Below are 9231 nucleotides of genomic sequence, written 5' to 3' on the forward strand. Positions count from 1 at the left end.
TTAACTCACGGTTTAGAAAGCGGCTGAAGTGGAAGGCTTCGGGCCTAGCTTGTCTTGTAGCTGTGATCACAGATCGGCTCAGTCTGGTAGTCCGGAACTAAGAGAGCGATTATTGGATGCAGCGCCCTTATATACAGAAGGGGTAGGATCAAAGCTTATTGGTCCCCAAACCTGTCGGTCCTAAACAAAGGCATTATGGTTACATCACATGACCTAGTCACATGACCCAAAGATCCTTAAATCTAGCATAACACAATTCACTAGAAATCACGTGACCAAAGGTCCTGTACATCAATTACATTATCATAAAATATATTAAATATATACATGTCTAAATGGCATTATGAGGTGACTAGGGGTTAACCCACCGGGAAAGCCCTACCAGCATGGAAGAACTCTGACTGTGGGAACTTACGAAAAAGGTACGGGACCAAGTCCAGTACCAGGACATCACACTTTGTTTTAATTTACTACTTTTAACCTGTTGGGGACGGAGGGCGTACAGGTACGCCATAGCTTCCTAGTACTTAAGGACGGAGGGCGTACCTGTGCGCCCTCCGTATTTCCGATCACCGCCACTCGCCGGGGGCGGTGATCGGAACAGGATGCTTGCTTATATCATTCAGCAGGCATCCTGTGACATCGCCCAGGGTTGTCCTGAGACCCCCCCATAACGGCGATCGCTGTGATTGGACGGTCAATTCTGACAGTTCAATGACAGCTTTTCCGGGCTGATCGGTTGTCTGTTGACCCGATCGCCTGGAAAATAAGGATGAATGGAGCTGTCAGAGACAGCCCTGATCATCCTAAAGGATAGGAGCGAGGTGGCAGTGGTGACACCTCCTCCTATCCCCTGCCTTTGGGTGGTCAGGACTGACCGACCAATGACAGGAGGGGGCGCGGGGTCAAAAGTCAAGATCCCCTGACCAATAGAAGTCCAGGCAGAGCGGGGGTAACGGAGGATACAGTGTCACTTACTGCCGGCGGCAGCTGCAGGATGTCGGAACGACAATCGCGTAACCGGCAGTGGGGACAATTGGCGTGGACAGACCACTGTATGGTGGTAAGTGATCTTCAACTGTGGCCCTCAAGAAGTTGTAAAACTACAACTCCCAGTATGCAAGGTCTGTCAGTGCTGGCTGGGAGTTGTACTTTTGAAACAGCTGGAATGTGAATGTACAGGGTACATTCACACGGGCAGGAGTTTACAGTGAGTTTCCAGGTGCAAGCTTGAGCTAAAAACACTACACTACACTTACATGAAATAAAGAGTAAAACACTACATATACATATACCCTTACACAGCCCCCCTCCCCTCCCCAATAAAAATGAAAAATGCATTGTATGCCACTCTCTCCTAAATGGAGCCTCCAGCCATTGACTGTCCAGGCATGCTGGGAGACACCCTGTTTGGGAAACACTGCCGTAGAATATTTTGTGGTGCAGGGGGCAAGCGCCATGCTTGCATCCAGGTCTGCCCCCATGCAAATACCTAATTTAGGCCTCAAATGGGCATGGCTTCTCTTTCACTCCTGAGCCCTGGCTTATTTCAAGGCAACAGTTTAGGGCCACATATGGGGTATCTCCGTACTCAGGAGAAAATTGTGTTACAAATTTTTGGGGGCTTTTTCTCATTTTACCCCTTATGAAAAGGAAAAGTTGGGGTCTACACCAGCCTGTTATTGTATAAAAATTTATTTTTTAAACTAACATGCTGGTGTTGCCCCCCCCCCCCATACTTTTCATTTTTACAAGAGGTAAAGGGAGAAAAAGCCGCACAAAATTTGTAACACAATTTTCTCAAGAGTACGGAAATACCCCATATGTGGATGTAAAGTGCTCTGCTGGTGAACTACAAGGCTCAGAAGAGAAAGAGCAAAATTGCTTTTTTGGAGAGAGAATTTGGCTGGAATTGAAGGCCATGTGCATTTACAAAGAGGACATGGAACGTCATGTCCTCATGGCCCCGCGTCATAGCGGGTCGGGCCCGGCCTCTAACAACGGCCGGGACCCGTGGCTAATAGCGCGCGGCATTGATCGTGGTGCCAAGCGCTATTAACCCTTTAGACGCTGCGTTTAACCCCTTAAGGACGCAGGACGTAAATGTACGTCCTGGTGAGGTGGTACTTAACGCACCAGGACGTACATTTACGTCCTAAGCATAACCGCGGGCATCGGAGCGATGCCCGTGTCATGCGCGGCTGATCCCGGCTGCTGATCGCAGCCAGGGACCCGCCGGCAATGGCCGACGCCCGCGATCTCGCGGGCGTCCGCCATTAACCCCTCAGGTGCCGGGATAAATACAGATCCCGGCATCTGCGGGAGTTCGCGATTTAAATGAACGATCGGATCGCCCGCAGCGCTGCTGCGGGGATCCGATTATTCATAACGCCGCATGGAGGTCCCCTCTCCTTCCTCCGTGCGGCTCCCGGCATCTCCTGCTCTGGTCTGTGATCGAGCAGACCAGAGCAGGAGATGACCGATAATACTGATCTGTTCTATGTCCTATACATAGAACAGATCAGTATTAGCAATCATGGTATTGCTATGAATAGTCCCCTATGGGGGCTATTCAAGTGTAAAAAAAAATGTAAAAAAATGTAAAAGTAAAAGTAAAAAAAAAGTGAAAAATCCCCTCCCCCAATAAAAAAGTAAAACGTCCGTTTTTTCCTATTTTACCCCCAAAAAGCGTAAAAAACATTTTTTATAGACATATTTGGTATCGCCGCGTGCGTAAATGTCCGAACTATTAAAATAAAATGTTAATGATCCCGTACGGTGAACGGCGTGAACGAAAAAAAATAAAAAAAGTCCAAAATTCCTACTTTTTTATACATTTTATTTAAAAAAAAATTATAAAAAGTGTATTAAAAGTTTTTTATATGCAAATGTGGTATCAAAAAAAAGTACAGATCATGGCGCAAAAAATGAGCCCCCATACCGCCACTTATACGGAAAAATAAAAAGTTATAGGTCATCAAAATAAAGGGATTATAAACGTACTAATTTGGTTAAAAAGTTTGTGATTTTTTTTAAGCGCAACAATAATATAAAAGTATATAATAATGGGTATCATTTTAATCGTATTGACCCTAAGAATAAAGACCACACGTCATTTTTACCATAAATTGTACGGCGTGAAAACAAAACCTTCCAAAATTAGCAAAATTGCGTTTTTCGTTTTAATTTCCCCACAAAAATAGTGTTTTTTGGTTGCGCCATACATTTTATGATATAATGAGTGATGTCATTACAAAGGACAACTGGTCACGCAAAAAATAAGCCCTCACACTAGTCTGTGGATGAAAATATAAAAGAGTTATGATTTTTAGAAGGCGAGGAGGAAAAAATGAAAACGTAAAAATTAAATTGTCTGAGTCCTTAAGGCCAAAATGGGCTGAGTCCTTAAGGGGTTAAAGTTGAACGCCGCATCTAAAGTGAAAGTGAAACCATGCCGGTTAGCTCAGTGGGCTGTTCGGGATAGCTGCGGCAAAATCGTGGCATCCCGAACAGCTTACAGGACAGCAGGAGGGTCCCAACCTGCCTCCTCGCTGTCCGATCGCCGAATGACTTCTCAGTGCCTGAGATCCAGGCATGAGCAGTCAAGCGACAGAATCATCGATCACTGGTTTCCTATGAGAAACCAGTGATCAATGTAAAAGATCATAGGTCCCTATGGGAGCTATAACACTGCAACACTGCGGAGACATATCTTCTGAACATCCCCCCCAGCAGAATCACTACCATTCAGTCTAAACTCTTCTTACATATACTCACTGCGGCCAAGTGTCTTGTGGCTCAGTGGTGGAGGAAAACTGATAGCCAGCACCCCCCCCCCCACCCGCCCCCCCCCCATTCCAGATGCTACTAGATAAAATCGCAGATATACAGAGATTGGAAAATATGTCTGCCATGGTGGAAAACAGACTGGATGCTTTTGATACTTTGTGGCGCCGGTGGGATGAATATGTCGAGGCCCTGAGAGTGGTCTGAGGCAGTGGACGGACCCCGAGGAGCTGGAGCCGAGCGGATACTTCTCTATTCTCTTTATCTTCCCTACTTATCCGTCCCTTTATCTTTATCTTCTATACTTACCTGTCCCTTTCTCTATATAACTTTCTACCTCTTACAAACTTTTTACCTCCTGTTTTTTTTATTTTTTTACATTATTTTACATCTTCTTCATTGCATGTTGCCTGGATTATTGACCATAAACTGAGGTGTAATGGATCCGGAGTCAAGATATATTATTAGTATCCTCTAATAGCACTTCATATTATCCTCGCTTCATTCTTTATTATCTGTTAGATAATTTATTTATTATCTTTTATCTAAGCTTCATGTCTCTGATGTGGGGTCTTCCCCGGATACTCACAGAGCCGACCTGAAATAATCTGGACTTTACAACATCTTTACAGCCGGATCTATGTTATCATATTGTAACCTGGTCTGTATGACTCTGTATATTATTCTATATACTTTTATTTTTTTATTCTCAAATACCGTATTTATCGGGGTATACTACGCACCGGCCTATAACACGCACCCTCATTTTACCAAGGATATTTGGGTAAAAAAAGTTTTTTACCCAAATATCCATGGTAAAATGAGGGTGCGTGTGTGCGCGTGTATAACCCGATACACCCCCAGGAAAGGCAGGGGGAGAGAGGCCGTCGCTGCCCGCTTCTCTCCCCCTGCCTTTCCTGGGGTCTAGAGCCCTGCTGCCGGCCCTTCTCTCCCCCTGGCTATCGGCGCCGCTGCCCGTTCTGTCCCCCTGACTATCGGTACCGGCGCCCCATTGCCGGCGCCAATAGCCAGGGGGAGAGAAGCGGCGCCGACAGCCAGGGGGAGAGAAGGGGCAGCGGCACCCATTGCCGGCGCCGCTGCCCCGTTGCCTCCCCCCATCCCCGGTGGCATAATTACCTGGGTCGGGTCCGCGCTGCTGCAGGCCTCCGGCGTGCGTCCCCTGCGTCGTTGCTATGCACGGCGCGGCGCACTGACGTCATGCGCCGTGCAGCGCATAGTAACGACGAAGGGGACGCACGCCGGAGGCCTGCAGCAGCGCGGACCCGACCCAGGTAATTATGCCACCGGGGATGGGGGGAGGCAACGGGGCAGCGGCGCCGGCAATGGGTGCCGCTGCCCCTTCTCTCCCCCTGGCTGTCGGCGCCGCTTCTCTCCCCCTGGCTATCGGCGCCAGCAATGGGGCGTCGGTACCGATAGTCAGGGGGACAGAACGGGCAGCGGCGCCGATAGCCAGGGGGAGAGAAGGGCCGGCAGCAGGGCTCTAGACCCCAGGAAAGGCAGGGGGAGAGGAGCAGGCAGCGACGGCCTCTCTCCCCCTGCCTTTCCTGGGGGTGTATCAGCGTATAACACGCACATAGACTTTAGGCTAAAAATTTTATCCTAAAAAGTGCGTGTTATACGCCGATAAATACGGTATCTGTTTTAAAGAAAAATTCTTTAATAAAAAAAAGTTTGAATCACCCCCCTTTTCCCATAAAAAAAAACCACAGTGTAAATTAAAATAAAAATAAAAATATATGGTATCACCACGTGCGGAAATGTCCGAATTATAAAAATATATCGTTAATTAAACCGCATGGTCAATTGCGTACGAGCAAAAAAATTCCAAAGTCCAAAATAGTGCATTTTTGGTCACTTTTTATATCATGAAAAAAATTAATAAAAAGCGATCAATAAGTCCTATCAATGCAAGCAAAAAATGAGCCCTGATACCGCCCCATACGTGGAAAAATAAAAAAGTTCTAGGGGTCAGAAGATTTTCCTGCATGAAGTTATGACAAAATCAAACCTATATAAGTAGGGTATCATTTTAATCATATGGACCTACAGAATAAAGATAAGGTGTCATTTTTACCGAAAAATGTACTACGTAGAAACGGAAGCCCCCAAAATTTACAAAACAGCGTATTTTTTTTTAAATTTTGACTCACAATGATTTTTTTTTCCGTTTCACCGTAGATTTTTGGGCAAAATGACTGACGTCATTACAAAGTAGAATTGGTGGCGCAAAAAATAAGCAATAATATAGATTTTTAGGTGCAAAATTTAAAGAGTTACGATTTTTTTAAAGGCAAGGAGCAAAAAACGAAAATGCAAAAACGGAAAAACCCCCGGTCCTTAAGGGGTTAAGGGGTTAAAGGGCCAGTACTCCCCAGGTTGCAGGGGGCCCAGTTGTCACCAAATGGAGGACTTGAATTAAAGCGCATGTGGATGAAGAGACTACAGACTGCTACCTTCTCTGTCTCTTCTGTGTTGGGTCCATCAAGGCAACAATCAGATCAGAAAGGCATCCTATGCCCGGCATCAACAAGTCCGTCAGATTCGCACTAAGATGATGGAAATCATGACCCAAAGGGTGCAAACAAATTACTTGAAGGCACCAACGGAAGTGCCCAGGCCTGCTCTGATTGCCACAGAGGTTTGGCCTGACCAGCGGGTACCAACAGGGGTGCCTCGGCCTACTCCAGCTGTTCAGGAGGTTTGGCCGGCCCAACAGGCACCAACTGTCATTCCACCAGTGGCGCAAGCTGCTGCTGCACAAGTGGTGGTCACTGTGAGTCTGACCATCACTGAATCCCGTTTGTCCCATGTCTCATGGAACACACATGTCAACCCCATGGAGGGGGCCCAGTCTCACGGTACTAGGTATATGTCCCAGCCTAGAAAACAGTTTGACCGACTAAGTTGGAATGGAAGAGTGCATACGTAAAAGAAATGTTCTATTTGTGTACTCGTGTACAGTAACTTGGTCGTATGAATAACTGACTGCTGTGTGCAAGCACAATCTTTATGTTGTTCCAGGTTTACAAGCAACGTTTAAGCACAGTGCCTGACGAACTAGTCAAGAAGGTTTTATGGTAACCAATCTCGTAAGTGTTGTGCCCGGCTTCGGCCGTGATTCTCAGGAACCTGACGAAGCTCGAGCTCTTAGAACCTGAACTCTACAGTGTATCTGGACTGCTGAGCGATGCATGGACAATTGGACATCTGTGTACATATTGTCATAGTAATATATTTTTGCTTGCCATTCTGCACAATGACATATTTGTGTTTCCATACTAAAATGGTTGTAGTAAAATAAAATGTATATAATTTGTTGTACACCAAACGACATGGTGTACTGTGTTTTCTGGTGTCTGGCAGTTTTCGCAGGGGTATCCTGAACAGTCGGGAGAAGCAACATTTCACCCCATGACCAACACCATGTACAGTCAAAGCTTAACCCCTTAAGGTTTCAGCCCATTTGGGCCTTAAGGACTCAGACAATTTTATTTTTACGTTTTTGTTTTTTCCTCCTCGCCTTCAAAAAATCATAACTCTTTTATATTGTCATCCACAGACTAGTATGGGGGCTTGTTTTTTGCGCGAGCAGTTGTCCGTTGTAATGCCATCACTCACTTTACCATAAAATGTATGGGGCAACAAAAAAAATACTATTTTGTGTGGGGAAATTAAAAAGAAAACCGCAATTTAGCAAATTTTGGAAGGTCTCTTTTTCATGCCATACAATTTACGGTAAAAATGATATGTGTTCTTTATTTAAAAAAAATCACAAACTGTTTAACCAAATTAGTACGTTTAAAATCCCCCTATTTTGAAGACCTATAACCTTTTCATTATGAGGGCTAATTTTTTGCGCCGTGATCTGTACTTTTTATTGATAACATATTTGCCTATATAAAACTTTTAATACTTTCTTAATAAAAAATTTTTGGAATAAAATGTTATACAAAAGCAGCTATTTTGGACTTTTTTTTTCTTACGTTCACGCCATTCACCGTACGGTATCATTAACATTATATTTTAATAAATCGGATATTGCGGTGATACCAAATATGTATATAGTTTTTTTGTTTACACTTTTTGGGGGTGAAATAGGGAAAATGGGACAATTTACGTTTTTATTGAGGGAGGGGGTTTGTCACATTTTTTTTACTTTCATTTTTAACTTTTTTAACTTTTACACTTTAATAGTCCCCATAGGAGACTATTTATAGCAATCATTCGATTGCTAATACTGTTCAGTGCTATGCATAGGACATAGTACTGATCAGTATTATCGGTCATCTTCTGCTCTGGTCTGCTTGATCTCAGACCAGAGCAGAAGACCCCGGGACACTGCCGAAGCAAGGTGAGGGGACCTCCGGCCACCATGCTGGATGATTGGATCGCCGTGGCAGTGCTGCTGCCGATCCGATCATCCATTCAAAGTACCGCGATGCTGCAGATGCCGTGATCTGTATTGGTCACGGCATCTGAAGGGTTAATGGCGGACATCCGCGCGATCACGGATGTCCACCATTACGGGCAGATCCCTGGCTGCTATCAGCTGCTGGGACCTGCCATGCATGACACGAGCATCGCTCCGATGCTCGTGGTTATGCACATGACGTAAATGTACTTCCCGGTGCATTAAGTACCAACTCACCAGGACGTACATTTTCGTCCTGCGTCGTTAAGGGGTTAAGTTTCAAGTCGTGTACTACACAGTCATTAAGTACACATAAACTCATGTACATGTGTCTCATATACATTAGGGCTGTAGCACTCACTACATCACAGTCCATTCAACTGTCTTTAAGTTCTTGCAAATTTTCTAATAGAAATTCTTGTGTCCACATGCTTAAGATACTTTGCTGGCCAGAAGGTATTCCTGCACCCACAAAGCACGTAATCTAAACAGTCAAAGGTAACAAATGTATAATGTTATTTAATAAATGACTATATAACTAGTGATCTGGGGAGAAGTGTGTAATGCCAAAGGACCCCAGTAGCCAAGGCATTAGGCAGAAAGCCTCCGGCAACCCAATCTGCCAGTGTCATGGCTTAGTCACATGTATAATGTGTTGTTTACATACATAGTAAAATGTCATAATATGCATAGTCATAGTCAAATGTCATAATATGCATAGTCATATTCCATAAGTCATGTTTATACTATAGTCATAGGTAGGTTGTTATTTCTATACATAGTCCTTATTCTCCAGTAATCCTAAGGTTTTTCAGTTATACAATTTATCAGAGCATGTATAGACATTGATACAGAGACTCTCTTGTATCATCAGTTTTTTGTCAACAACAGCCTGGAAAGGGACATTAATTGCAATGCCCCAGGACTGCATGTGGCCCCGTGGCCATTTCGCTCCTCAAGCCTTCCAGGTTGGAAATCAAGGGCGACTTTACTTAAGTAGGGGGATTTGTGAT

The 9231-nt window shown here is 44.7% G+C and overlaps 1 protein-coding gene across 3 annotated transcripts in view; it reads right to left on the reverse strand.

Annotated features, from left to right (window-relative positions):
• The window catches only part of SLC46A3 (solute carrier family 46 member 3), a 40428-nt gene extending 33893 nt beyond the window's left edge, over nt 1-6535 (reverse strand). The window contains exons 1-2 of one of the 3 annotated variants that reach the window (XM_056561839.1): nt 6261-6535; nt 10-180 (exon numbers count right to left, since the gene is read on the reverse strand). The gene's annotated coding sequence lies outside the window, so the exon portion shown is untranslated. The remainder of the gene's footprint in view (nt 1-9; nt 181-6260) is intronic. The other 2 variants (XM_056561837.1, XM_056561840.1) reach the window with 2 other exon arrangements.
• Between the last annotated feature and the right edge of the window lie 2696 nt (nt 6536-9231).

The sequence above is a fragment of the Hyla sarda genome, chromosome 2 (genome assembly GCF_029499605.1).
Source record: "Hyla sarda isolate aHylSar1 chromosome 2, aHylSar1.hap1, whole genome shotgun sequence".
NCBI classification, from domain to species: domain Eukaryota; kingdom Metazoa; phylum Chordata; class Amphibia; order Anura; family Hylidae; genus Hyla; species Hyla sarda.